At 45.2% G+C, this 27,808-nt stretch overlaps 3 long non-coding RNA genes across 3 annotated transcripts in view; 1 reads left to right on the plus strand and 2 right to left on the minus strand.

The window, feature by feature from the left end:
• Positions 1-27: 27 nt before the first annotated feature.
• LOC118166564 lies at positions 28-9,925 on the minus strand. Its single transcript, XR_004750581.1, has 3 exons — positions 9,211-9,925; positions 267-497; positions 28-165 (listed from the first exon to the last, which is right to left on the minus strand). It is a non-coding gene; the product is annotated as an uncharacterized LOC118166564 (long non-coding RNA).
• Positions 160-1,916, plus strand: LOC118166565. Its single transcript, XR_004750582.1, has 2 exons — positions 160-243; positions 1,207-1,916. It is a non-coding gene; the product is annotated as an uncharacterized LOC118166565 (long non-coding RNA).
• A 633-nt stretch (positions 9,926-10,558) lies between the features above and the next one.
• LOC118166567 overlaps positions 10,559-27,808 on the minus strand; it is a 176,205-nt gene continuing 158,955 nt past the window's right edge. The window contains exon 4 of the long non-coding RNA XR_004750584.1: positions 10,559-10,650. This is a non-coding gene — a long non-coding RNA (uncharacterized LOC118166567). The remainder of the gene's footprint in view (positions 10,651-27,808) is intronic.

Below are 27,808 nucleotides of genomic sequence, written 5' to 3' on the forward strand. Positions count from 1 at the left end.
AGCTTTCTCCAGCAGCGTCAGTCAGCAGGAAGCCTAGATAATAGTTTGACACGGTACGCGGCAGCACACTGCCTCCACACAAAGCCTGCAACCGTGCTCCTAATATATTTCCAGAGCTTCCCAATGAAGCAGATGTGGCAGAAACTTATGAAAATTTGATTTCACCTGCAGCAGGGGAAAGAGATGAGGAAGATGGGTTAATGTGCTTCTGAGAAGAAGATCCTCCAGGAGGAACGTTTACAGGTAATCACCCGCCCTGCATTTACCTTTCATGTCTGATGTCATCTTTTGCTAAATTGCCAAGATGTTCGTTCACATCAATAGCAGTCTCGGAGTGCTCCAACTTCAGGAAATCAGCATGCATTTGGGGGCCTAAATCTGAACTCAGAAGAATAGTCTTGTGTTTTTTCATACCACTGGCAAAATGTAAATGTCGTTGGTGCAATGTTCACTCATTATCGCTGAATCAAAGAGCAGTCTCAGTTCCTGCTGGCATCCTATGTAAAAAAAAAAAAAGGAAAAAAAAGTCTCTCTTCCTGTTACAGACATACATTGCTATGTGAATGGATGGTATTGTCTGGTGCTCATGTCTCACATTCACGTTGATTAGCTGCCCTATTTTGGGACTGTTTGTATTAGGCTAGTAAAATCATTAGTTTGAAAATAAAAGTAAATCTTTGCCTTAAGAATTAAGCATATAAAACACATGATTAAACTGACAGAGGTTTATAAAGAGGGGGGAAATGGCATGAAGTAGGTGAGACACCATGGTTTGAGGTGGATGAGCTTCATTGGGGATGAATGACAGGGCTGAAGTAAAAATAATCAGAACTCCTGTGTAAAGTGATGCTGATGTATTCTGAATGTCACATTACACTGCACAGTGCTATGCTCACTCTGAAAATGCTCTTTAATTACAGCTGCTCAAGCCTTAAAATCACAACACTCAAATAGGGTGGAGGTGGGCGTCACTTAAGCAACATAAATCACATTACTGAGGATGCAGCGTAAATAGGAAGTTCACCTCCTAGATAATTTAGCAAGACTTACATTTTATTCTTAATTATATATAGGTCTATTTAAGGCTAAAAGTTTAAAGAGTGTCTGATACATTTTTTTAAAACTATTGTCCTTTTTAAATACTTATTTCTGCTTTACCTTTCTAATGCTTGGATGGTAAATTGCATTTGTATGTTTCTGCTTTAGAAGAAGAATGTTGCACAGCACAGCGACAATAAAATGATGAGCTGTGACACCCCTTTGCCTCATGAGACTCTACAACTCTGACTCCTGAGGTAGTTTTCATTTTCTGAGGGATGCTTCTCTTCCTTTTCTTTCCTTTGCTGATAAATACACACGCATACCAGCTGGTTACCTGCTCTTCCCATGCTGTTGTCAAGGACGGCAACCTGCCCTGGACATCTCTTCCTAAATAAGTTATTGCCAAGGATCTGCACATGAGGACAATACCTGATAACTGACGGGTTAAGCAGTCCCAGGGAGTAGGCGCATCTCATGTAGGGCTAGGGGACCAGGGGTGAGGGTGCACTGGAGGTCAGTGTGGTGGCGTATCGGCCCTCCATCACAATTTGGCTGGCCAAAATTACCTGGGCAGTTCTGTCCTCTCCTCTCTGTCAGCTGTCACAAAGGGACCCATCCCCTCAGGCTTCACTAGACACATCCCACACTCGGACAGTGATCAACAGGGGAAGCTTTCAAGCCAGAAATTCAGTTCCTGAATTAAATGAGACAGCTCCGCCCATGGTTGGTCAAGTGTCTTGGAGAGTGCAACCTGTGCCTTTGTCGGCCTTGTAAACTGCTGGCCTGGCTATTTAAGCTAAAAATAATTCTTTCATTGAGCATTTTTCTCCCACAGTTTTCTTTTCAGGACTTGGCACCAAATAAAGTAGCTTAAGGAAAAAAAAAAAAAAAAAAAAAAAAAAAAAAAGAACAAAAAACAGGACAAAATTTAAAGCAGAAAAACTGAAAAGCCCTCTTTAGCCACGGCCACACACAGCTTTACAGATCCCTCCAGAGCAAAGTTTGCCACTTGTTTTGCAGCAGATGTTTTCTTTCCTTCACATGGTGCCAATACATCCATTAGTAGATCTCTGAAGAAGGATTTAAGACCTGGTTACACCTAGGTTTCCTTTCAAACACCTCTCCTGTGCCACATGGAGCCAAGGGACTCAGATTCACTGGTGTGAGGCTGGAAGGGCTTCTCCCTCTTGGAGCCGTGCTGCCTCCTCACTTGGCAAAGCCCCTTGTCTTCTTAGGGAACTTCCTGGGGAAGTTCAAGGGCTGGGTGCCTGCGTTGGCTTTGCAAAACACACTTAATGGTTTTGAAGAAATTCATACATATCATGAGTGATGATTTGGCAAGCAAAGAGAGAGAAAAAAACAACAACAAAAAAACCACCAGCAGCTTGGTTCCTTAAGTTAAATAGCAGCAACAAAAATCTGTGATCGACTCAGATATTTATTAAGAGAAAAGCATGAATGAAAAAAGAAAATTGAAAGACTGTCTGTTCCAAACTAAAATGTTTTCCTGACAGCTCCCTATGAAAAGATTTTTAAAAACTAACATTAGCAGCAAAGTATAGAAATTAATCTTTTCTCTAAATAAAAATAAGATGTTGAAAAGTATGTGAAATGTGAGGAGGAAAATGCTTTAAGTATCAGAGTGCCCTAGCACAAGCAGAGGATGTGTTTGTCAAAGGTCTCCAGACTTAAATTCTCAATAACAGCCGGCTATATGTGCCATTAATGAACAAGAATGTGGTATTTCAAGGGTGTTAACGTTTCAGTGATGTACATATTTTGAAAATTGCTTTGCAGCTATTTGAAATTAAATGACTGATCCCCCTGCTGCTGCTCAAAAGGTAGAGTCACAGAACTACCTGCTCCTGCTTGGCTTGCTCCTTACCTTTACAGGGAGACCTGGTTATTTTTATTTTTATTTTTTCAAATGAGGCATTTCTTGTGTGGAGAGGGGAAAAAACAAAATTCTTTCCTGAATGTCTGCTTTCATAAAGCACCTGTTTTGCTTGTTGTGCAGTGACAGATGTTAAAAACTCAGGAGAACTGTTTGTGGATGATCAGCATCCTGGGATGCACCTACATGAGCATCTCTGATCTGCACATGCTACTCCTTTTTCTGATTTTATTTTCTTTAGGTGTAAACCTTCTCTGCACCCACTCTTTTTGAGTACTGCAGAGCAGAATAATGCACATGAAATGGTTTCAGTCCTGGAAAACCAACAGTTCGTTTTAGTTGAGAAACCTGGAGCCATGCATAAGCGCTCATGCTTGCTTCTTCTCTTTTTTTTTTTTTTTAATTTAATATCTTTCTGCTCTTATAGTGCCAAAGGAAAAATTCAGTCAGAGCGGAGTCTCTGCACAAAATACAAGAGGTTTGCTGGAGTCCCCTGCTGTGCAGGGAAGAAGCATCAGCTGATTGATCCACCATGTCATTTTACCTTCTCCGAAGATTTCACAGCCTTAAATGTCTTTGTCTGTAAAGATCCTAAAGCTGGTGTAAATATGATTGAGGTTTACACCAGGAAAGAAAATCAGATGTAAGCTTTAAGGGAAAGAGGTGTGCATGTGGAAGAAGCAGTAGCCAGATTCGGAGGTGTCGCTTCTGAAGCCACAAGCACGCTTGCATTTTGCTATCTTGGAGACCTGCAAGTGAGCAGCTTTGAACACGTTCCCCGCTCCTCCTAATGAGACTCAATTTGCCACACTTACATCCGTCCATTTGGTTCAGGAAGCGCTCGGTGCTGTGCACGTCGCCCCTGCCACGCTGCATGGCTACAGTCCTGGCCCTTTGTGCTGCGCGCTTTCAGATGGATGGCTTTTTCCATCATACATCACGGCTGTGACAGCAGGCTGATGATCTACAACTCCGAGCACTGTAGCTCTGATGATGTGGCTGTGGCTGCAGTAATAATGTGGGCCTACTCCTGGGAGAGCAATGCTGCATGGTGTGTTGTTTTTTTTTTTAAGGTGAAGAGAAAGGCTTAAATCCCCTCTCGTCTGCTATCTGCCTCCTCCCCAAAGTCCCAGATCAGCAGAGAAAAAAGAAAGATGAATCCCTCTTCTGCGGAAACATCGGCACTGGCACGGGAGAGCGCACTGATTTAGATGCTTGGCAGGATGTCACAGAATCCAGGTTTGTAAATAAAGATTTGGCAGATATGCAAAGGAAAGAGCAACTTTCGGGTCTCACACCCCGACAGGTGAATATTGCGGTATGGGGAGCAGAACGAGCTTGTCTTCTGCGTGGCTGCAGTTCAGCTGACACTCGCAGCCCCTCATAGGCTCATATCTCTTGTGTTCTTCAGAACTCCAGCTCCTGGAGGCAAGTGAGTTTGTTAAATCACACATTACCAAAGTAAATAGGCAGCATTTCATTCAAAAGGAAATGTGAACTCTCCAAATCATGGCGTTAGTCACCCGCAGAGATTCAGAAATAAAAAGGTCGAGAGAAGAACACACATTTTATCGTTACCGTATTTCGTGAGTTTTAAACCCTTCTGCTGATGTAGGGTTGAGCCACAAAATTGGATTACTTGGGGTGAAATAACAGTGCCTGTTGGTGTGCGGAGCCCCAGCTCTGGCTGGGGGCTGCCAGCCAGGCTACATCCAGCACCACGGCACACTGTGCCTTAGTCCAAAGCCCAGACAAGCGAAGGGACATCTTCAGCAAAACGAGACTCAAGCCCAAGCCTCAGGCGTCACAGAAATTGGGAGTACTGCCTGTGCACACTGGTAGAAACAGTGCAAGTTGCCTTTCTTGTGGTTTGTGTTGCTTTCTAAAGCATATGTTTCTGCTAAGGTCAAAGGGTTTTAGGAGGTGAAGTGGAAATCTGTCTCTGAATCAGTGCAGGTGAAGTCATTCCACCTTTTCCCTGGCAAATGAAACAGAAAATGCACGGGCAGACACATTTGCTGCTGTTAATTAAGCTACATCTGTTTGCAGAGGACCTTAAGCAGATGTGGCACTGAAAATGACAACGCACCGTGGCAGAGGGCGGTGACCCAGCCCTCAGCTCAGGCTGAGGGGTGAGGAGAGCTTTGCACATCCTCTGCCAGCAGCAGGAGGCCTCCAGCTGCTTCAGCGATCCTTTCTCAGCAGATGCAGTTTGGGGGCATCTCTGCCAGAAGAGATAGAAGTTTTAAACTGAAGGAGGGTATTTTGAGATCAGATATTAGGAAGAAATTCTTCGCTCAGAGAGCGGTGAGGCAGTGGCACAGGCTGCCCAGAGAAGCTGTGGCTGCCCTGGAAGTGTTCAAGGCCAGGCTGGATGGGGCTTTGGGCAACCTGATTTAGTAGGAGTGGGGAACCAAGGACAGAGTGGCTTGACATTCTCCATCACTACTCACCCCACTGCACCAAAACCTCTGCCCCATCATTGAGAAGCTCTTGCCAAATACTTTCTAGACCTCCCAGGTACTCTGCTCCCTCTGGGACATCTTTTCCTGCTCATTAGTGTTTTGAGAGAGAGGAGATCCTTAGTGCATCAGTCCCGATCTCCAGCCTGGCTGCTAGCAGGTTGCTCAGGTGATTTCCCCACTGATTTTGGGGGCCTGGTGTCTGGTCTCTCCTGGCATCCTTAGGCTGGTGGCCACTGTCCAAGCTCTCTTGACACTGTCCACTGTCCAGGATTCTTGTTCCATTACCTGGTCCACCCCAGAATTACACTGTCCCTAATGTTTAACCTATTTTTTGCCTACTGCAGTTAAGATCCATTAGTTCCTGTTCTGTCCTCACTGACTAATGAGAATTGGTCCCAATCCTCTTTATAATGTCCCTTAATGTGCTTGTAGACAGTTATGCGTCCCTTCAGCCAGATCTTCTCCAGGCTAAACATGCCCAGCTCTCTTTGCCTTTCCCTCACAGGTCTTGTTTTCCAAATCCTTTATCACCTTTGTTGCTTTCCTGTGAGCTCTTCCCAGTTAATCTCTTAAAAAATATGCTGCCCCGCACTGAACACAGCGCGCCATTGCCTCTGCTGCTGGAGGAGAGCAGCAGCATTAGCATAATTATCTCGCCTGGTTTTCCCACAGCCCTGCTATTAACCGTTTTATTTCTGGGGCACCTTGCCTGGATGGTGCATGCAAATCCAGCCTCCCCCTGTGTGCAGGTTGATGTTAGCTGCCAAGAAGGCAGGCACTGCTTTGCAGGCAGAGCCCAAACCCTGCCCTCGGGCAGACCTCACCGTCAGAGAGCAATGTGAAAGCATTGCAAGCAGGGAAAAGCCCTGGGGATCCCCTGCGCCAGAGAGCCTGGGGGTGGCAGGTGGCTCCAGGAGGAGCTGGCGGTGGTCCATCTGGTGGTAGGGGGACACTGGCCGTGTTGGGCACCAAAGCTGGTGGCTGGCAGAGAGGTCAGCTTTGAAACGATGTCCAAAAGGAGATTGTGCATGCTCCTGGTTCTGGCCTGGCAGAGCCCACCTCACCCAGCCCATGGGTGCATCAGGCATGGAGCCATGCTGCTGGCTTGTGCTGCCTGGATGGGTTTAATGGCAACCGAGAGATCCCACAGAGAAATAGCAGGGTCCCCAGCTCCTTCCATTGTCCTGCCGCAGTGGTGCATTTCTTTCTTCTCCGTTCTGCAGCAGGCATGCCTTGACTTTGTTGAATCTCAGTACATTTCTTTAATTTATCTCCCAAACACCACGCTATCCTTTAATCCTGTCCTTTCAGATATTTGCATATCCTCCTCGGTCTGAGCGGCACCTCCATGCGGGCTGGCTCTTAAAGGCACATGGAGATCTGCATGCCTGGCTGTGCCAAGAGCTGCTAATGAAAACACCAGCAAGCATGGGGGAATAAACTCACCACCTGTGGAGTCTTGTTTGGCATCCTCATTCAGCCTAATAAAGAATCATTCATGTTTAATTGCTACATCTGATTGTTTAATTACAGTTATTTTACATGCCATCTTGTAGTTTTGTCTTGGCTTTAGACACTATCTGCTACCTTACTCTTTCTGAATAGTGAATTATACTATAATAGAAAATTATGTTAGTCAAAGAATTAGAGCTAGGCCTTCAAATTGTAATCAGGATATTTTTTTTAAAAAAATCTGTTCATAAAATCCTTTTTACTTGGCATTGATGTACAGATTCAAATCCAGAGGTTTTTTTTCTGTGTATCAAGGATTATACAAATAACTCTTTCAAATGCTCTTGCAGGGCCACAATAGGGGTAGCCTCATCTTCTCACTGAAGTTTTATCAAATTACGCTTAACTTTGTTTAAATGCCAATTCATTTTAACAACTGCAAGATTTTTTTTGTAGCAGCTTAACTTGGCATAAAATTAGTTTATTGCAGGTCCACTTAGTTCGGCAATACTCTGACTTCAAATCAATACAAATCTGTCCTAAACTTCAATAAGACAGTCTGCTTGCAAATCTGACTCCTCTTTAGCTAGATGAATGAAAAGGAAGCCAGGAAAAACCCTTGTGTTTCTTCAGGGGTGCCTCTTTGTTGTCCCCATCTTGTGCTGGTATTCTCTCTGGGTTCACCCCATGTTCCCCAGATGTGGTCTGGCACACCTTTTCATTTAGGTTTCAACAGGTCCAGCTCCCTTTTCACTGACATGCTTAATGACTTCTTCCAGAAACAACAGCACACCTCTGGTTCATTTGACAACCCTTCCGTTGTATTTTTTTCGTTGTAAATCATACCGAGTCCTGCACCGTCGATATTGCCACATGCTGAGGCATCCCTGGTTCTTCTCGTGGCTTTAGGAGCAGCACAAGGCATCACTGGTTTGCTCTGAGCCCTCCTGGCTTTGCTTTTTTTTTTTTTTTTTTTTTTTTTTCCTTGTTCCTTGGTAATGCTTAAATCTGTCTCCAAGCTGTTTGCCCTTGTGTTTTGCCCACCCAGAAGAGAGGCAACTTTCAGAGATTGCTCTTTAACTAAGCTGTTTAATTGGAGAAGACTTTAGGATGCTAGCAACTGGTGCCTGGGATTTAGAGAAAAAAATATGGAAAAGGCGTTTATCAAATAATATAAAGAGGGACTAAATTCAGGGCACTGCACTCTGTGTAGGCTCTTTCCTAAGAAAGAAAAAAAAAAAAAAAGCGAGCTGAAGAGCTGAAGGACAATTTAATGCTAGTTATTTGCCTGCTTGGAGCTAGGAGGCTGTAAGGGATTTCCCTTTGGATGTCTCTCAAGCTCCTTCCCAGGAAATTTTCCCCTTGCTTTTATTGCTGTCTTTCCTTTCCCCTTCTTGCCTCCTACAGCTAGGAAATGACCTGCCACCTGAGTGCTTTTTTTAGGGTAATTTCAGCTACTTCTTGTTAAGATTTTTTAAAAGATCAGGCTTATGTACTCAAATCAGTTTAAAGTGCTTTGCAAGAATATGGTGCAAGAATCATTATTCATAATTTGACCAGATATGAAAATAATCTACACTCATAATTAGTTTATTAAAATGGGCAGTGTAATTTTTATACAGGCAATAACAAAGTAGAAAGCTACTGCTATTTCTGCAGCAGACAAGGAGCATCTCGCTGAGACAAAGCTACGGCGAAGCAGGCAATTTTCAGTTCTTTTCCAGCAAGCTTTCTATATCCTTTCTTGCCTCTGCACTCACAGAAAGCCAATTTTCCATGTCCCTTCTACACACAAAATGGGGCAAGATTTTAAAGATACAGCTCCATGCCATTTGACTGCAGCAGGCTGAAAGAAAAATGAAGTTCAGCACTTAACTGATCCCTTTGCAATATTTCAGGGTAAATTAAAAATCAAAATGTCAAGAGGTTCAATATGTCAGCGAGCTTTTTGACAGGGCGGCCACTTTGAAGCCTAAATGGGAACTGCGCTCTTTTTAGAAACCAAAACCAAATGTGTGCAGCTGCTGCAGTGGCCCTTCGTCTTTTTATTTTTTATGTAATAAAATTAGTAAAATATTCTGGCTGCTGTTTTACTCATTCTCACAGTGGAAAGCCTCCATTTCATAGAGTAGATATCTATTTAATCCGACAACTATTTTTCATTATCTGCATTAAGGTAAAGCCTGGTGATCTTGCCCTCTGCCTTTTCCCACTGAGAAAAACCATCTTTGCTGCCCACAACGTGTTTGTTTATCTTGCTTAGCCCTCAGCAAATCATTTTTTTCTTTTGTTTTGTTTTGTTTTGCCATCTCAGTTTGTGTTTGTAAAACAGGGAAGATAGTAAATGATAATACTTACCTTCTTTAGAGAGATGTGGTGAAGATTAATTAGTTCTTGTTTATACAAAGATTGGCAATAGTGATCTGTGGGTTTGCTAAACACCGGAGTGATTGCTATCACTGCCTCGCTTGACAAAGAAGCACAGTCAAGGACAGGAGCTGGTGCCACTGCAATCATTTACAGGACCGATGATAGCTGTGGCCTTGGAGAAAACTCTCCCGAACCTTCTGCATTTGAGAACAGGAGGAAATGCATATCAGGACTCACAGGTGAGGTAGGCAGAGCAGTACCGGTGGGATGGAGCTGTGGTAGGCCCCTCGCTTTGTGTTTCAGCAGAAACAGGGTTACCAGCTAGTCCTCTGGTGGGGATTTCTCCTCATTGGAGCTGTCCTAAAGTGCTTCAAGTCCAATTGTGTGCCAGTAGCACATGGCAAGCAGAAGGATGTCCAGGTATCGTGAAGAGGCTTGCTCTCTGGCTGGGTCCATGCTGCCCTAGCCACATCACAGAAGTCATGGGCAGGGAATCTGAGGCAGAATTTGGTTGCTGAGGCTCCAGACTTGCTCTGAACAACACGAGAAGCAGCTGACCAGCTCTGAAGGTGCTTATTCTTGCCCAGCAGGCTGCTCCTTGCCCAGCTGCATGAGCTGGTGTGGACGTGGCATTGGAGCCCACCTCAGGTGCTTTGGCCATGGCACCTCTGGGGTATTTGTTACCCCACCAGCGGCACCGACAGCTCCCCATCACAAACCCCTTTGTGTGCTGGGAAAGGCACACAAATAGTGCGTCTGAACTGCTCATTCAGTGTTGAACTGTTTCCTCCTGAACCTTGCTGTAGATGCAGGGATGGACTCAGCCTCTCACACTCACATACATCTTTGCCGCCAGTTGCTGCATGCATACCTTGTGCCACAGCAAATTGACACCTTTCACTTCGGCCTGCTGTGTTAGTTAGACACTCACAGGCAGTCCCATAGGCACGTTAGGCTATTTTCATAGCGGTGCAGCCACAGCAAAATGTATTTTTCCTCACAGCCATCCAATTTGCTCTCACTGGTGCTCTCAGCTTTGCCGGTTTGCCAAGCACATCTGCTGCAGGCAGGGCTGTGTGTGTGTAACAGAACGATGGCAGGCTGTGCTGGCCTCCACACATGGCATTCCCCTGTTCCACACAACTTTCTGTAGGCTGTGAATGTCTCTTTTCAACTTCCTCAGTAGTTTCTCAGTTCTTTGTCAGCTGCCCCAACCCTCCTGTGCCACTGGACCACCCGTGGTGAGGAGGAAAGGAGACACATCCACAGATGACGATGCAGCAGGCACCCAGATAAGATGGTTGGTTCATGCTTGAATGACTGGATATCTTGCTGTAGTTCAAACAAACACCAGGATCTTACTTCAGCCTTCTTTACTCACAGCTAGGTACGGTTGTGCCAGTCCTCTCCAGCCATCTACTTACTCACCTGAATAAAAATAAACAATAATAAAAAACAACATCCAACACTGACCGCTCATAACTCTACTCATGTTCTAACAGAAGCAGCACTGATAAAAGTTCCTCATTTTGTTAAGGCACAGTTCCTCAGTAAGCGTTTTTAAGAGCAAAGTTTCAGTTACCATGGTGGATAGTTATGCTGTTAAAGTCAAAGCTGACAGGTTAGACTGTGCACGACCAAAAATCCATGCCATGAGGTATCAGGCAATCGACATCCATTTAGAGTCACAGGTAGGCAGTCACTTAGCTTAAAGGAAGGCTGTATTTGGGCCAATTTGCATTGCAATGCGTGTACAGGTGAGAGCGCAATATGGCAGGAGATGTTATCACTGAGATTAGAAGTTATTTTTATAACCTCAGTTGGGATTGTATTTGTCTGAGGAAAAAACGGTGCCCTGGAAAAAAATTACTAAACATCTGCTAATTTAATATTGTCTGTGTCCAGTAAATATCCCTTTAGTTTTCTATTTCCAGTTAAGATTAATTTTCTGATCAAAGAAAGTTTGATCAGAAGTACATAGCCAGCACAACAGCAGCAATATTACATGGCTCGAGGATACGTGTTGTGTCTTTGAATCTCTGCAGGAAAGTCAGCCAGGAGGGGATGATGACGGCTTGTGGTAGAAGCTCTACAATAAATAATAACTCTTTGTTGGTTTTGGAAAAGAGTTATTTTTATGCATTCCTTTCCCACTGACAAACAGAAAAGTTCTTTCCTCACTTTCAGAGTACAGTCTTTGTTTTACGCATTTAAAACTGTTAGGATGCTTTTGGTTGAACCCCGTGCTAATTTCAATTATTTTTATTTTGATCTCTTAAAAACATCCAAAAGAGAAGAGTGCTACCTCGCCATTTGTTTTGGTGTTGCAAGCTATGTTAACAAGATTAATCTCCATCCTCCCAAGTCCCTGCCTTGTCCCACATAGCAGACAGACAGTCCTTGTCTCTTCCCCTCCCACTTCCACCTAGCCCTGCTAGATCGGCTGTCCTCATCACACTCAGAGCATCTCACCCACGCAAGCCCTCAATGGTTTCTGCTGAGCCCATCACCAGTCCTGCAATATCATATTCCCCACTTCCCCACTGCCATCACACTAAATACTCGCCGCCTTGCAGTGTCTGTTAACTGGGTGGCTTGTTACTAATATCTGGCTCTGAATGGAGGCATCACGCTCGGAGTATTCCCAGCACCATCTGCTGTCTTTCTTTATTTCAGTTTCCAGAAAGGGTTTTGCTGTATCTGAGAAGCAGAGGAGGAATCTGGATATGGTTGACACAAATCCCAGAAAACGTTTGTCTGTTTGCCTTATGCACTAATTAGTGCAGACTTGGTCAAAAGTGCTCTGAACTTTTATTTATTTATTTTTCTCCTTTCTCTAGCACCTATCACCATGACAGCAATGTGCTTCAACCGCAGGAAATTAAAACACACGACGCAAGCAGCTAATCAAATGCAGAGGCAAACAGAAGAATGTTGCACAGAGCCCTCGGTGTCTCTACAATCCTGCTTTGACGGGTGGCAGAGTTTCTGCAGGGAAAAAAAAGAAAAAAAAAAGAAAAAAAGAAAAGATGTTTTGTTTGTTTCAAATTCCTTTTTCCCTTGGAAGCGTAAACGTGAAATTACTCTCTTTTCTTCCGGTGGGATGTCTTATTTATTTTCCTGCTGGGGGCTGTTAAAGGAGATGCTGCTGGGTTGTATCCTGGCTTTAATTCATGGCTTGCACAGTTCAGCATGCGGATACGGTGGGACTGGGGTGGGCAAACCCACGGAGCCTTGTGTTGGCTGCCTGCTCGGCGGGGCAGGAGGGGCTGCCAGGAGCTTTCTGCAGCCAGGAAGACCCACTGTGAGGCTGTGCTGGGATGAAGGCAGGAGGAAGGAGAGCCGAGTGCTGTGGACACAGGAGCCATGGCTACAAGGACGGGTGCCTACCAGCTTGTCCTCTGCCATCCATGTGGAGCCAGGACAGGGGCAAAGGAAAACTCAGCAGGAAAACAATTCCCTGCAAATCTCTCAGAGTGCTTGGTTTTGTAGGAACCAAAAGTAGACCTCGTGTCTGGGCTGAGTGAAGCTTTTTATTTTTGAGGTATTTGAACGTAAGTGTTACTGTGGTTTCCAACATGTCATGACCCTTCTTAAGTTTTCTCACACAAGCCCAAACCCCACGTGGCAACACAAAGTGCCGAATTGTGCCAACAGCCATGTGTGAGAGGCAGAGTTAGGGCTAAAACTCGGCTTATCTCACACCCTTCCCCTCGGTCCCCAGCCGTGCAGTGCACCGCTCACCTCACTCTTGCCTATAGTTAAGATGTACGTTTGTGCATCCATCTACATCTTTGGGTATGCAGTTGAGTTGTATGTCTGTAGCAGTGTTTTGGGCTTCAGGGGGTTGAGATAATTACCATGTTTAACATTATTTTTTAAAAAGACAGCTCTTTTAGAAAAAAAAAAAAAAAATAAAGATTTTAAATAACCAATGCAGAGAGCCTAGTAAAAGGCAAACAAGATCATTTTAGGCTCTTTTTAACCTTCACAGTGACCCTTTGAGCTCTGTGCAGGGTATTGCCTATGTCAGTCACAGTCTTGGCCCTGGTAGAGATTTCAGATAGAAGTCTCCTAACTTTTCCTGAACACTTTCATCAGATCATCATCTTATACTGGAGTCTTCAGATGATTTCTTTTGGGGAACCATGGAGTTTTACCAAAAATAACATTTGGTTTATTCCCCTTCAACCTACATTCGATTGAATTCTTTTGTGTCAACAGCTCAAACATCTAAGTACACCTACGAAGGAGCATCATAAAGGACTTCTTTCCTGTTAATCTTTCTTTAGGGTTGAAAAATGAAATGCATTTTACCTGGACTGATAAAATGTCTGCCATGTGAGTAATGGATCCCGCAAAGCTCGAGGCCTTCCCTGCACCCAGTGAATCTGTGCAGGTGAGTCAAGTTTTTCTGCTTTGCTCCTGTGAGCTAAGTCTGGAGTTCACAGAGCCATTACGTAACTCATTTCATAAATCCATATAGCGCCATTAGTACCCTTAAATCCTCTCAGAATAATTACATTGCTTCTACCACAGGTCAAAAACTTTGGTGTGTTGTTAAGCAGCTGCTGTGTCCCACTCTCCAAAGGAACAGAACAAGTCAAGGTACAAAGCAACTGGGTCCTCTTCCAGGTGGGATGGGGAATCCCCATGAACCTGAGAGACTCACTATTTGCCTGTCCACGCAGATACATGCAGGATAATTTACCAGCGGGCCTTTTTCATCAGTGAATTACACTAATGAATGCATTCGTCTCTCTTTTAGTTCTGTCTCCAGCTTTTTGAGTTATGCAGTTGATATTAATTACTGAAAAGCACTCCCTATGTTGCAGAGCCCCCGTAAACAAGTAGCGGATTCCTTGCCAAAAGGGCACAGCAAGGTTAAATACTGAACACCACTTGACGAGATTTTGCAGAGATTTTGGACATATGGAGCCATGAAAGTGCCTGAGGCTGTCATCAGATCCACTTGGAATCTGTAATCAGGATGAGCAAGCTGATTGTCTTTGCTTTTCATAATTCTGCATTTGAGTAGTAACTCTCCAAACTATCTCATCCCATAATGTCTTGGTGAAACTTTCGTTTTGTGTACACAGCTAAGCAGGCTCTGCTTGCTTTGATTTTATTTCATGGCATTTTTCTCTTGTCTTTGTTTCACGTTTGGAGGTGCCAGCTGAGTGGCTGCTGTTTTTAAGGATTTTTTCTTTGCATGCTTCTTTAAAGTGATTTGTTGGTATTGAGTATGATGTATTTTAAATGTCTAAAATAGACTGCACTGGGTGCAGGTTCAATATAAATTGATTTGAGACTGCAGCAGCCATGGTACCTTCATATACTAAAACCAGAAGGTATCATAGTTTCTAAAGTAGTGAGTGTTAGCACCTGAGAAGAACTCATCATTGGTCAGGTTCAGACTACAGCCTGTTTCCTTTTTTTTTTAAAAAAAAAAATAGGTAAAAGTTATTCTCTGGCCTGTAGATATTTGCAGTTTTCCATACTTGGAAATAAATCAAAATTTGTTTTCCACTCATGCAAGGAGAATAATTTTGTGAACTCTAAAGTAAATATTGCATTGAAAACCTGCATGAACATATTCACACAGCACTTACTAAAATGAAAGGAACCCCAAAAAGGCTTTTGCTGCAGAGGGGTAAGTAGAGCTCACAAGTGCCTACTATGGGTTATAAGCTCTAAATTTCAGCTCTGTCCTCTGATCCACAGGGGCAATTCCTCTTAACCTGATCCCAAAGTCTGTGGCAAACTGTTGTATTTAAGAGCCCTTGGGAGAGTATTTCACAGGATGGAAATTAGAAAGCAAGAACGGAAAACTGGAAAGTGCTTCATGGTGTCTTTAACAGCTTAGGATTGATTCATTTTAGTATTTGCGTCTGGGTCTTACTCACTGCTGCCTCATAGATCAATGGCATGATGGAGTCCCGGCTCATGTTGATGCAGCATATGGGAATGGGATCCATTATCTTTAGTTCCCAGGACTATAAAATGTCTAATAAACTCAGCAGCAAGAGCGCTGGATTTGAGCGGCACTGCCAGTTGCTGTAGCCTTGCTGTCTATTAAGCTGTGTTTTTAGTTTCATTATTGATGGGGAATGCTGATAGCCTAGCAAATGATGTTGCTTGCAGATTTGAGGCACTTTCCTAAAGCCTCGATGACATTAGGGGGTTCAGAGAGGCTAACATTAAAGAAAAAATGGTCAGGAAACAGCATCCACAGAGTAAATTCATGCTTCACCTGAGTTATTTCTCCTTTGGAAAGCAGGAGGCCTCCGATGCTGTGCCCATGGGATTTGTCCATGAGCGCTCTTTGCAGGAGACAAGGGAGAACAAAAATCATGTAGCAGAGCAAGGAGATCCAGCCGTGGGAACTCAGGGCTCGCCTAGCCTGTCCCCAACTCCTCTTCCTCCTTTCTCATCTGCCAGGCAGGTTCTGGATTAGAAATCAGGGGAAATCCCTGGTTCATCACCTAATTAAAAAATACCTGCTCATTTTCTCCTAAGCCTCTTTCTCCCATGTCAGCCTGGCTTGTAAAGGTGACTTCTGCTGCGGTGCCTCCAGATGCAGGGAAGGAAGAGAGAGGGATTCATGCTGCAGTGAGAAATCAATTTAAATTAACACGGGCACAGTCAATCCTTAGTCAAGTCAGCATCTTGGGCTGGCTGCAGGAATCTGAGCAGCAAGTTCAAATGCCTTGGTCTCAAACATTCATCCCCACCACAGAACCCTAAGCAGGGTATCCCTGAGCATGTTTGCTGCTCCAGCACTGTTCTCAGTCTCTCAGTCTCTCTCCTGGCTGTTTACATTACAGCTTGACTCTCCCCTGTTTTTCCCACCCAGAGCTCTGTGGCTCCTGCTGCACCTTTGGGATTAATTCCATAACCACTCTGAAAACGGTGCAAAACCTGACCTCGCCTGCAGAAGTTGCTGCGGTGGGGTGGGGGAGCAGCTCTCAACTCCATTTCGCTTGTTCCCTGTGCATTGCCACAAGGGGCACATTCCTGACCAGCATTATTTTTTATTGCTTTCTTTACTCTCCTGGGACACAGAGATCAAGCACAGCTATGGGAAATCAGCTAACAGTTTTGGTCTCTAGCATCTTTAGTTTAGGTACTTCAAATCAGTAGCAGGCACTCAAATGGAAGTTAATATGAGCCAGCACCCACAGCTCCTACTTAATCCACTCAATATTGATGCCTTTGAACAATTTCCAGATATTTTTTTAGTGTTTAAATATTTGAATTCCTACTGCACCGTGGGCATCCATTCATGAGAAGAGAAGCCTCTATCCCTCAGGCAGGATCAGTTTCTGTTCCTGGACATCTGTGTCACCTCTTTGACAAAGGAAGGCCAAATTTGTGGTATCCGTGCTGGTATAAATGCAGAAGAAAATGTTCCCTCAAGTCTCACCTGGGCTACAGTCTGTACAGGTGGTGATTATAGTAGCTATCACCCGTGGTTGTAGCCTGGCCACTCTTGGTTTGTAAGTCTGCTGTCACTGCCTGTGCCCTTGGGTGCCTTCTCAGGCATTTCCATCTCGCAGTCCCTGCCATCAGGAGCTGCAGCACCAGGACAAATCTGTTCAGTCCTGGCGTGTTTCTGCCAGCTTTTCTCCAAGGAACAGCAAGAAAGAAGCTCGTGATCCAGAAGGACTTTACTTTAAAGATCATGGATCAGGGGTTTTGTGCAAACTACTTTCTTAAATTACTGAAAATCTGCCGTAATTACTGGGTATTTCAAAATATTCCAGGGAGAACTTCTGGGCCCGTCTGTTTTTCCCTTCTCTTCAAGGCCACATGGCTTCACAGTCATTAGACATGCAAAAGGATGGCTTTCGTGAAAATGATGGAGATGGCAGTGATGTGTTTGACAAAATGTGACTTCTGCCAGATGAAGCAGTGTATCTTGATCAGAAGACACCACGAGGCAGAGGATTCATTACCTCCATCGATAGCTTGTTCGGAGCTTTTCACCCATCTTCTTAAAAATGCATTCCTACCGCCTCCGATTTGTCTGTCTCAAGCTTCCAGCTAATGGTTCTTGTTATCTACCACATTAAAGAGCTTCACAGTTCCCTCTGTTTCCTTTCCGTGAAGGTAATGGTACATTGTAATCAAGCCACCTCTCGGTCGTCTTTTTGATAAGCTAAACAGATTGCGCTCTTTATGTTTCTCACTCTGAAGCACTTTCTTCAGCTCTTAAATCATTTTTGTGGCACTTGCTGTGGCTTTTTTCTGTGCAGTCACCAATTTTGTTACACTCTTATTAAAAAAGATGAACCTTGGAGCTGAGCACAGCGTCAGGAACTGGCCTCATCGAGACTGCATGCAGCCTAAAAAGCCTGTGCCTGAATCTGCTCACATTCCCCTTTGTATACAGGGATCATTTCACCTCTTTTTACTGTGGCTTTCCCCAGTTGCTTGTCCACTGTGCCCTTAAAGCATATGCAGTTATTGCAGGGTTTTCCTGCTGCCCTTAGCCTGTATTTAGATGTGATTGTTTGAGCAAGCCTATCTTACACCATCCTCGGTGTGATTTAGTTTCTCTCAGGGACTTTTAGCAGAGAGCTGGCACCTAGTGCGGGATGTTGAGCCAGTGACTCCTGTCCAAGCTCCAACAGGAATGCCCTGGGAAAGGACCACAGTCCATGAAAGATCATAAAATTAATCTTCCAGGTCTATTTCTTCAGGCAATAAAATGGGAAAAAAAAAAAAAAAAAAAAAAAAAAAGAAGCCTTTGGCTCCTTTGGCTCCATCAGTGTGGTTGATGCTCCTGGCCCCATCCTTGTGACAGCTCTTTTCTTACCTGCCACATCTGCAAATTGGCGGAGTTTAAGATTTCATCGGTAGTCTTGGGTGGAAAATGCCTTCAATGTCTTGACATTTCTGGAAATACCTGTTTGAATCCCACTCGAAAATAACTCGTGAAATCAGCTCTTCATCCATTTAATGCAATCTTTACTGGTACTGCAGACTGCTCTCCTTTTAATCACTGTGCGTTACGCTGCTAAGTGAAGCACCCGATGGTGGAAGGAGGTTAGCCATCGCACCAAATCCATCATCAGAAAGGTAAGTAGTTTTTGAAACAGGGCTTCTATTCCTAATAATGCTGACTGACATTAATTATCACTTAAAACCCCCCTTGTCAGCACTTCCATTTGGCATAGGAATGATGCCAGGAGGCTGCTCCAGCAGTAGGAAGAATTAATGCCCAGGTCCACGCTAGGTCCCTGGTGGCTGCTGCTGTGTTGACCACACACCGGTGGCAGAAACGGGAGGTGCTGCCCTCCCCTTCCCAAACCCTTCATTTTTCCAGTTGGGTTTGCACGCTCGGGCCTCTGCTCCGCTGCTCAGCTCCACTTTATGAGCGCGGCGGGGTGATTTATTGCAGCCTTCGAGTGGGAGACGCAAGGGTCACTCCCGCGGGGCTGGCTGAGCCCCCTCCCCGTGCACCTCTGCAGCCACCGAGCTGCTCTTTGCACGGCACACGATGGCAGAGCAGGAGGCACTCGCCCATTAAAATGCTTTCAGTGGTTGTCCTCACAACTTAAATAAAGGCTTCTGGTTTTCCACGCAAGGGTTTTCGAGGTGTCCGTCTCTTCATTCTTTTTTTTTTTTTTCTGTCCTTCGCGTGTTGTTATTGCTTCCATTCCTTAAAGCGCCGCAAATTGCAAGCCTGTGGCTTGCCGTGAAGGCATGCTGGTAAATGATTTATAGAGGGTCCTACAAATCATGTTGCACAGAGCGCAACCCCTTCCCCCACAGCAACAGTCATCATTTTAGAGCAGCGCAGCCTTCAAGGGAGCTAAGCTGTCCTTTCCCTGCTGAGATTTAGGAAGCCAAACAGTACAATGCAGCTAAAAGTGAGAGTAAACACGCCGCAGTAATAGCCTGGCATTTAAGTTTCAGCAGGGCTTAAGGTGGCCTTGCTTATCAGCGGAATTACATTATAACACCAACTGGTACCCGCGCACGGTTGTGATGCTTTTACAGACACAAAAGAGAAGCCCAACATATGAATATGTCAGCAAGGAGTTAAAATGACTTGGAGGACTAAAAGGCTAGCAGAAATGTCTGACAGTGAAATGAATTGCAGCGATCTCCGGTATTAATTGTGGTCTCAGCCCTCGCCACCCGGTTGAACCCCATGCTGGTTGCAGCAGAACTGAGAGCACCACGTGGCCCTGTGGCAATAACCTCAGGCCCTTTTGGCCAGAGATTTCCAAGAGCCATCACACACAACTCTCTGTAGTGCACCAGAAATGCTGCAATATTGGAGATGGGAAGCCCTCAGCCTGCCCCGGCCCTGAAACACAGAGAAAGGATGTTCTTACCTGGCTGTCGGTGCAGGACGTCTGAGGATCCCTCCTGGTCTCAGCTGGCTCTGGCATGAGGTGAACGTGGAGAGCTGGTCGAATTGACGACGCTGCCTTCCTGTCCCCCTTGTTCTCCGTGCTGATCACAGACTCGCAGAGTAATTTGGGATGGGAGGGAGCTCAGGGTCATGTAGGGCAAGCCCTGTGTGGAGCAGTGCCAATTAAATCCAGCTGCACAGAGCCTTGTCTAGACGGGCTTGAGCATCGCCGATGGTAGAGATCGCAGCCTCTGTGGGGTCCTGCTCCCGTCTTTTCACTGCCTTTCTCATGAAAAAATTCTTGGCTAATATCTAATCCGAATTTCCTACATGCCAGCTCACATCCATTGCCTCCTGCACAATTCAGTGCCTCTTGTCCTATCTGGCAGCACCTCTGGGAGGTGTCTGGTCCAGGCTCTGCACTTCAGGTAGCTGTTCCAGGTCCAAAAAGCAAAACCCCACACTTTGCCAGCTCTGTTGAATGCAGTGACTCCAAAGAGTTAATGCAATAAAACATCACAAGGAAAACAGTTCTGGTGCCTAGAAAGGAACAATTGGCCAAGCAGTGAAACAACTGGAACAGCAGATTGCAATTTCAACAAAATATTTTGCCAAGCAAGTTGCCAAAAAGTAAAAATGAATATGTATATGTATATTACTAAATTAAACGTTCCTCTAGGACTGGGAAGGGGGTGTTTATCAGCAAGTTATGACCTCTTAAAAATAATCCAAACGATCCTGGAGCTACAGACGAACGTCTGAGCAAGACGCACCATCTCCTTAATGGAAAAGTGAATTCCAGCCACTGTGATACTCCATCTGATGAGGACACTTAGCTATGATGGGGTGGAATAAAGTGCTTTATTACACTAAAGTGAACCACGCTGGGAGTGTTGGGGATATGGTTAATGCAAGTACAGAGAAATTATACAGTGTCTGCTTTGACTTTCTGATTTCCTCTAATGGATACACGGCTCCCAGTCCAAGCGCTCAGAGAGCTTTGTGCCATGCCATTTTCTCCAGTTATTAGCTGGGCTTTTCCTCCAAAGTCCTTGGCAGCAGCGGACTCATTGACAAACCTGGCATTTGCAGCTGGGAATTTAGAGAGCTGGCATCTCGGGTCCGGCATCCCTCCTCTCAATCCAATTTTCCTCTAATGACACATTAAGCATTTTAACTCATTAATTGATGTCACCTGTACTCTGCAGGAAATGCAGCAAAACCAACACTTCCCTGTGAGGTTTTGGCTGTGGATTTTGTTAGTTCAGCACTCATCCTCTGACCGCAGCTATTTTTCTCTTTCTGAGATCCATCTCAGCTCCCCGTTTTGATGCTTCGCTGGTAAACGCAGCAGTGCATAGCGCCACTGACGGGAGAAATTTCCTGCCTGAGAACTGCTTTACTGGTGCAAAAGGCTGCTGAACACACATGTATGTATGTACATGGAACATTTACCAAGGGGCCGCTTTGTCCTGCAGCCTCCTGTCCTGCCATCCCCTCTGCTTCCCTCTGCTTGCCCTCCAGTCTCTGCCAGTTTAAATTGAAATCTGTCTAAATTCCCCACCGGTGTGAGATATTCTCCTCCATTTTTGTCTCTCTTCCCATCCATCCCCTGACCATTTTTCCCCCCACCACTCCTGAGCGGGGCGTATTGTGTGGAGAGGAGTTACTGAAACGGTCTGGCTTCAGATTTGTCTTGGTCTTGTCCAGGCAATAGGGAAATGCATGCAGAAATAGTCTCCTAGGAAAACCGACCGTGGAAAATGCAGCTTAAGGAGCAATAAAAGCGTTTACCGCCGTCATGCAGGCACCGACAGGAGAATTTACGTCTCCCACCAAAAGCTCCCCTGGGGGCACCTCCGTCGTGGGCCGAGGAGGTAGCAGCAGGCCCACGCAACCGCCCCGTGCACCACAGGGCCATCCTCTCCCCTCCCAGGGGCTTCTCCTCATCCCCTCTGCCCTCCGCAGTAATTTTCCGCTTGTTGCCTTTTGTCACGGTCCTCACCCCTGTTACAAGACCCCGCTGACCTCCTGGGGCACCAGGCTCTTGGCTTGCTACCCCGAAGACTCTCACACACAGGCTGCCTCAGCGCTGGTGCGCGCTGGCTGTGGGGAGGCCTCAGAGGGTTTTCTGGTCTTATTTCATCTGGGCATTTATGTCGCTTCCGAGCCTGCAGCACAAAATTCAAGGGCAAGCTAACATTTATGCCTGCTGCTGTCGAAAACAGCACTGGAAGACTCATGTTCCTACACTGAGGACTCCTTGGGGTGAGTGGGTGAGGCAGGCCAAGAGGCTCGGCACCTCAGCAGAGAGCTGAGAGCCCCACAAACCACATCCCCCTTGGGCTGTTCCAACTCTTTTGGGGTTGCATGGGAGAAGAGAGGCAGGGTCCTCACAGGGATTTCCTTGGGAAGAGCTTTCCTATGGGGGCTACATGAGCAGGCAGCGCTCCAGCAGTCCCCTGTGCTCCGAAAAGCCTCACAGAGCCAGGTGAGGGTGGAAAGCAGCACGTGGCCCTGGGTGCTCATCGTTCTCCAGGATGGGGACAAAGGCACTGCGAGGGCTTGACAAGTTTGTGTACAGGCTTATTTTCCTGAGAGCCATTTCCCCTAACGTCTTTGTAATTTTTGTTTTGTTTTTTAATCTCGAGCTCTTTTTCCTGCTTTATGTCATGCCTTCCATTTTAGAGATGTCAGATGACCTGTGATAAACTGACAGTATGTGCAGGAGCAGCAAGGAGATGAGGTCCATTTTAATGAGACTAACTCTACTGGGTAGTGCAAACTGTGCCTCGACAAGCCCTTGGATCTTGTTTCCCTTTGCAAAGTGCCTTAATGGCATAAAAGGATTTTTGCACAAATAAGAAAAGGCAATTCCGCAAACTGATTTCTTTCAGTAGCCATTGAAATGGAAAGCTGCCACTGAGAATTGCATGATCCCCTCTCTAAGAGGTAAGCATGATCAGAAATCAGTATTCTCTCGGATCCTGAAAACAGACTGAAATATTTCCGAATAAATTGGGTGTTTGCCTGGGGCTCACCATTCGTCCAGCAGATCCTGCCCACTGGCCCTGAGATTTAATGGCACATACAGACACTCTTACCCAGTGCTGCCCACAAATGACCCATTCCTTCAGCGGAGCAGGCAGCTTGGATGCTGGTGAGGTGGTAAAGGAGGTAGGAAGAGTGGGGATGTATAGCAAATCTCAAGGTAAACATGAGAAGGCACCACACACCACACTCTTCTTGAGTCCTTGGTCATTTCAGTAAAAGATTTGGGTGCTTTTCATTGCCTGTGTGCCATCATCATCCCTTGTGGATGAAGTCAATCAACAAAAAAGCTTTTGGTGCTGCTACCACCTTATAACTAGCACGTCGGTAGGCAACCACATGCACATTCTAAGTCATTAGTCCTTCAGGAAGGCTGGCCTCATGCTTCCCACTGGCAGCCAATGTGGTCTGGGTGAATTTCAGAGAGGCAGTCAGAGTTCAAGCAGGGTCAGCTGCGCAAGGCCCAGGCTCATGATGGCTTTTTTTTGGCTGTTGTTTGTGGCCACGTCTGTCTCAACTCTCACTCCTGCAAAAAAACAGAAAGATTTGACTTAGGTCTTCACATAAGGAACTCCTCAGCATAGGGCAGAGCTTTGAGCTGCAATGCGATTACGTACAAACCTTCAGCAATTCAGTAATTCAAAAAAATAAATAATAAAACAATTAATCATACCAGCACCAGGTAAATGCACAAAGACAGCTAGGTCTGGTCAAAGCTGCAAGTAAGAGCTCTCTTTCAATGCTTTATTTTTAACATAGACACCACTAGCTTAATGTGTTCTGGAGCATCTACAGAGAATAACTTTTATGGAATATATATTTTTTTTAAATCTTGCTTTCCAGGGAAGTAGTTTTTTATCTACTAGTCTTTCCTGAGCTATTTTTGGACCCCAAGGCATGAATTCTAACATTTTCTGGGCAACATTGTGAAAAAGTGAATAGATGAATAGAAGATGTAAGATACTCCAGACTGCCTAAGAGTTATGCAGTCCAGTTTTCCCTGTTCTCTGTTGAAATATGGATTTAGTGAGGGTTTGTTCAAGCCTGCAGGACATCTTATTTAGCTATGTATTAAAAAATAATAATAATCAAATGTTCTGATCTTAACTTGCATTTCTGACTACAAATGATTCCTGTATTTTTTCAGGTAGGTCTGGAATATTTTTCCAAGATAATTTTGATATATTCTTAAATTTTCTCTGTTTATAAAAATCAGGTTTATTTAAATAGATGTAGGAAATGCCACATGGCTAGTGATGAGAGCATATTAACTGATTTTTAAAGGCCCGATCAGAACAACTGCAGGGAAGAGGTCAATATTACCTTGACTGTTATTCTCATTGTTATTCTTGACTTCAGTAATGTTAGATGCTAAAACAGGCTCCCAGATAAGAATTGCAAATCTTGCATTTGAGAAGAAAGGAAGTGTGATCCTAGAAAACAGATGCAGAGTTCTCCAGATCTCTGTGAGTGTCCAATCTTTACACGTCTGATCGATAGCTTTAGCAGTGGGACAGATGTGTGATGTATTCACATTCAGATCTTTCTAAGGAAGGCAACAAAACAGTATAAAAATGTCCCGTTGCTGCTCAGTGAGGAGATGGCATTCACCAGGGGAGGAGTGGGAAGCTTGCCTTGTGGAGGCACAGGCAGCCGTAGCTACAGGAACGTTTTTAGATTAAGGTGAAGGCAGGAAGGTGATGAAGAAAGCTTTGATTTCTGTCCATTGGGACAGGAAACAAGTGAAATAAATAGGGCAGGTGGGAGCACACAAGGGAACTGAGGAGTGCCAGGGGAGCATCAATATCAAGATAACACCCAGGGTGATGGAGCGGGGCAGGTGTATTGAGATGGTGCTTGACCCTACCAGCAGACCTTACCCTCTCTCTTCTGACAGCTAGCACAGATGTTTTTTCTGTACTCATACTGCTCCTTTAGGGACCCTAACCATCACTAGCAGCATCTCAAGGGCAAAAAAGGCCAGGGTCTTTGGGTACCACAGATTTTATCTATAGCCATCAAACAGCAGGTACATGCCAGAGGCCGTCTGGAATACAGCCAGTGGCAATTACTGCCCAGTGCCCTAAAAACAGCTCTGAAAAGGAGTTAACAGCATCACAGCAAATGCCTGCTTATGGGTTCTTTGTGTCTCACCTCCCCGCGGCCAGGCTGGCTCCCCAGGCTCCCATGTGACAAGATACGCAAGAAGCACCGGCAGTGCAGAGATTAGAGAGGCATCAAAAAAGCCCCCCTGCACAGTGGACCTGGGGAATCTTTGATGGGTCTGAAGCCCTAAAAGGGGGTCTCTGTGTTATGGTATTGCTTGAACCTCCACAAAGGAGATGAAAAGGAGGAATAAAACATCTGAACAGCCCAGTCTGGCCTGAATGGTGCGCATTCATTATGGCAAAGATGGATTTCTTCTGGTCCCTCCTCCGTATCCTCCTCTTCAGCAAGGGCAGTGAGGATCTCAACGCTCCAATTACAGGATATTTGTATTAAACAGAGAAGGGGGACAGCAAACATTTAGGATATGACATCTGAGAATCCAAGCAGCCAGCAGAAACCTGGAAGAATGACTGAAATGACCCTAATGGCTCAGCTCCTCACAAGTCTCAGGTGCAGGCTTAAATTGGCTCCTAGCAGACAGCCTTACACTTGGCTTAAGTCAGGTCCCAGATGTTCCCATTTCACCAAAGCCACTGTGAAATGGGACGGGTGGCCCCAGCTGGACACTTGGCTGCACCTTACTTCTAAGCCCCGCAGCACGGGGTCTGCAGCCAGGCTTGCTGCTCGCTCTATCCAGGTACAACACCACCCAGCCAACATCCTTCAGGTGTTTTTGATGCTTGTGGCTTAGAGACCTCTTTGTCCCTTCAAACTTTCCCAAAAATCTTTGCCTCCTGCCCTTTCAGATGGAAATGAAAATGCAGGCTAAGAAAAAATGGCATTAATAATACAAACTGGGGCCTCTGGGAGAAAATTTTAGTTTTGGAAAGTGACCACTCAGCATGAATATGTCATGCAATTAGAAGTTTATCCGGATTTTCTTGACTTCTCATAAATGCATGTATTTCTCTTCTGCCACACATAGTCCTTTTTCCTTATTTAATTAGGGCGTAATTATAAGTGTATAACTAAATTAGAAGAAATAAATAGAGATAAATCCCTTCAGTAGGCATTTTTCTTGGAAAATAAATGTTCCCCTTCTCCTTCAGGTATTGGTTTTCTTCAGTTTTGTTTCTCTATTTTTAATTTAAAGGTACTTCTCTTATGTTTTATTCACTTGTTTTCATTAGGTAAAAGAATGCCTTGGCATGAAAACCTGTCCTGAATGCACTGCCTGTTTGACAGATACACACAAAGACTTGAAACATGAGAGGAGAAGCGGATGGTTGCAAGCAAAAAAAAAAAAAAAAAAAAAAAAGCCTAAACAAAAGAAAGGAATTAAACCCAGCACCAGGGCACGTACTGAAACCATGCGGCTGTCATTGTGCGCCCTCATTCCTAGGAGCGATGCAGAGCATCCTGCTTGGCAGGATAAGACAGACAGACCTCGAATACGAATCTCTACTGCCTTCTGAAGAGGTAGGGCCATCCTTTTTATCTCCGGATCGATCCTGACCAGCTTACTGCACGTAGCTACTGCTTGAATTTCAAATGCTGAGTGCTGGTATCTGCGATTGGCTGTGCACAGTAAATCACATGCTAATGTTGCTCTGTCTTGACTGGATGAGAATAAACATCATAATCAGGAAAAGGCCTTGGAGGAGCCACTGTGGCTTTAAATCTCTCAGGGAGCAGCAGCAGTTTCAGGAGAAGCGGCTGATAAAGCGGATTAGGGAATCCTAGAAAATTTAAAACCCGCTCCTTTCTGGGCCACACGGGCTCTGCCCAGGGCGTCACTGCTGGCAAAATTAGGCTGCTGCAAAATTTATCGCCAGTGTCCCAAATTTCCATTTCAATTTCTCCCGTCCCAGTCCCACACGTGTGCCCAGTCAGATCCTGCCTGCCCCCCTTGCCTGCTCCACACCAGCACCAGCCCTGGGCATCACCTGCGCTTCTTCTGGGGGTGCTCAAGATGCCGGCAGGCTGGCCTTCCAGCAGCACAAGGAAAGCAAGGGGAGCCACCAGCATTTGTATGGGTTATTTATTGCTTCTTTTTGCTGTATTGCCGTCCCTACATTATCTTCCACGGGCAATAAATTCCGCTCAGGAGTTCACCCCAGGAAAGGATGCACAAGCCAAGGACCCGGCATCCTTTTGTAGGCATCAGCAAGGCCCTGCTGGGCTCCACAGCCCCATTTGCCCTCCCAGCCGAGGCGATGCTCAGCTGCTTCCAGCAGCACCAGAGCAGGGCTGGTTAGCCCTCAAAATGTTGTCTAAGAAATGGAAGAAGAATGGCAAATGGTGAGATTGCTGGTGACAAAGCAGTCCTGGAAAACGTTTGGATGAGCTTTATTTAGCAGATCTGCTTTCCTGTCACCCCTGCCCCTCCGTGCCCTCTGTTCATAGTACTCTCCTGGTCATTAGCAGGAAGGTTTGCAGAAGGGACAGTCATTAGGTGAATGTTCATAAACATCCAGCACGCTGCCAGTCACAGGACAGGACCAGGCTGTATTAACCCTGGGCCTGAGCAGAGTCAGCCAAAAGAGCTTGAAATATGCAATGTGTGTCTTTGTGGAGAAGCCTAAGACCTAGTACTGATGTCATGACCAGCTAAAATGATGTTAAATTTAAAAAAAAAAAAAAAAAAAAAAAAAAAAAAAGACTTCCTCAGAGGTACTTTGCAACTGTAAATGAGCCATAACTTGAATAATCTATGAGCTATGATGAGCTTCTATTATCATTTGAGTTACACTTTCCTCAGAAAGTCATGAGGGGTTCTGGCCCCAGATTATGGTTCCCTCCTGACATGCAAATAGGTAGCGCATATGGAAATGGAGTTGTCCAGGGTGTCACCACCTCGACGTGAGCGATAGCTTCAGGAGGAAGGGTGGAGTATAAATGTTGCTGCAAGAAAAGCTGCTGAATTTCCTTTTGAGAGACTGATAATCCCGCAGGCTTCTGCAGAAGCAGCTTTTGATTATCATTGCTGATGATATTAGAAGACATCTCTGGAGTCTGTCTTTTAAAAAATGTTTCCCTAGTGCTACTTGAAAACAT

The sequence above is a fragment of the Oxyura jamaicensis genome, chromosome 4, assembly GCF_011077185.1.
Source record: "Oxyura jamaicensis isolate SHBP4307 breed ruddy duck chromosome 4, BPBGC_Ojam_1.0, whole genome shotgun sequence".
Lineage (NCBI taxonomy): Eukaryota > Metazoa > Chordata > Aves > Anseriformes > Anatidae > Oxyura > Oxyura jamaicensis.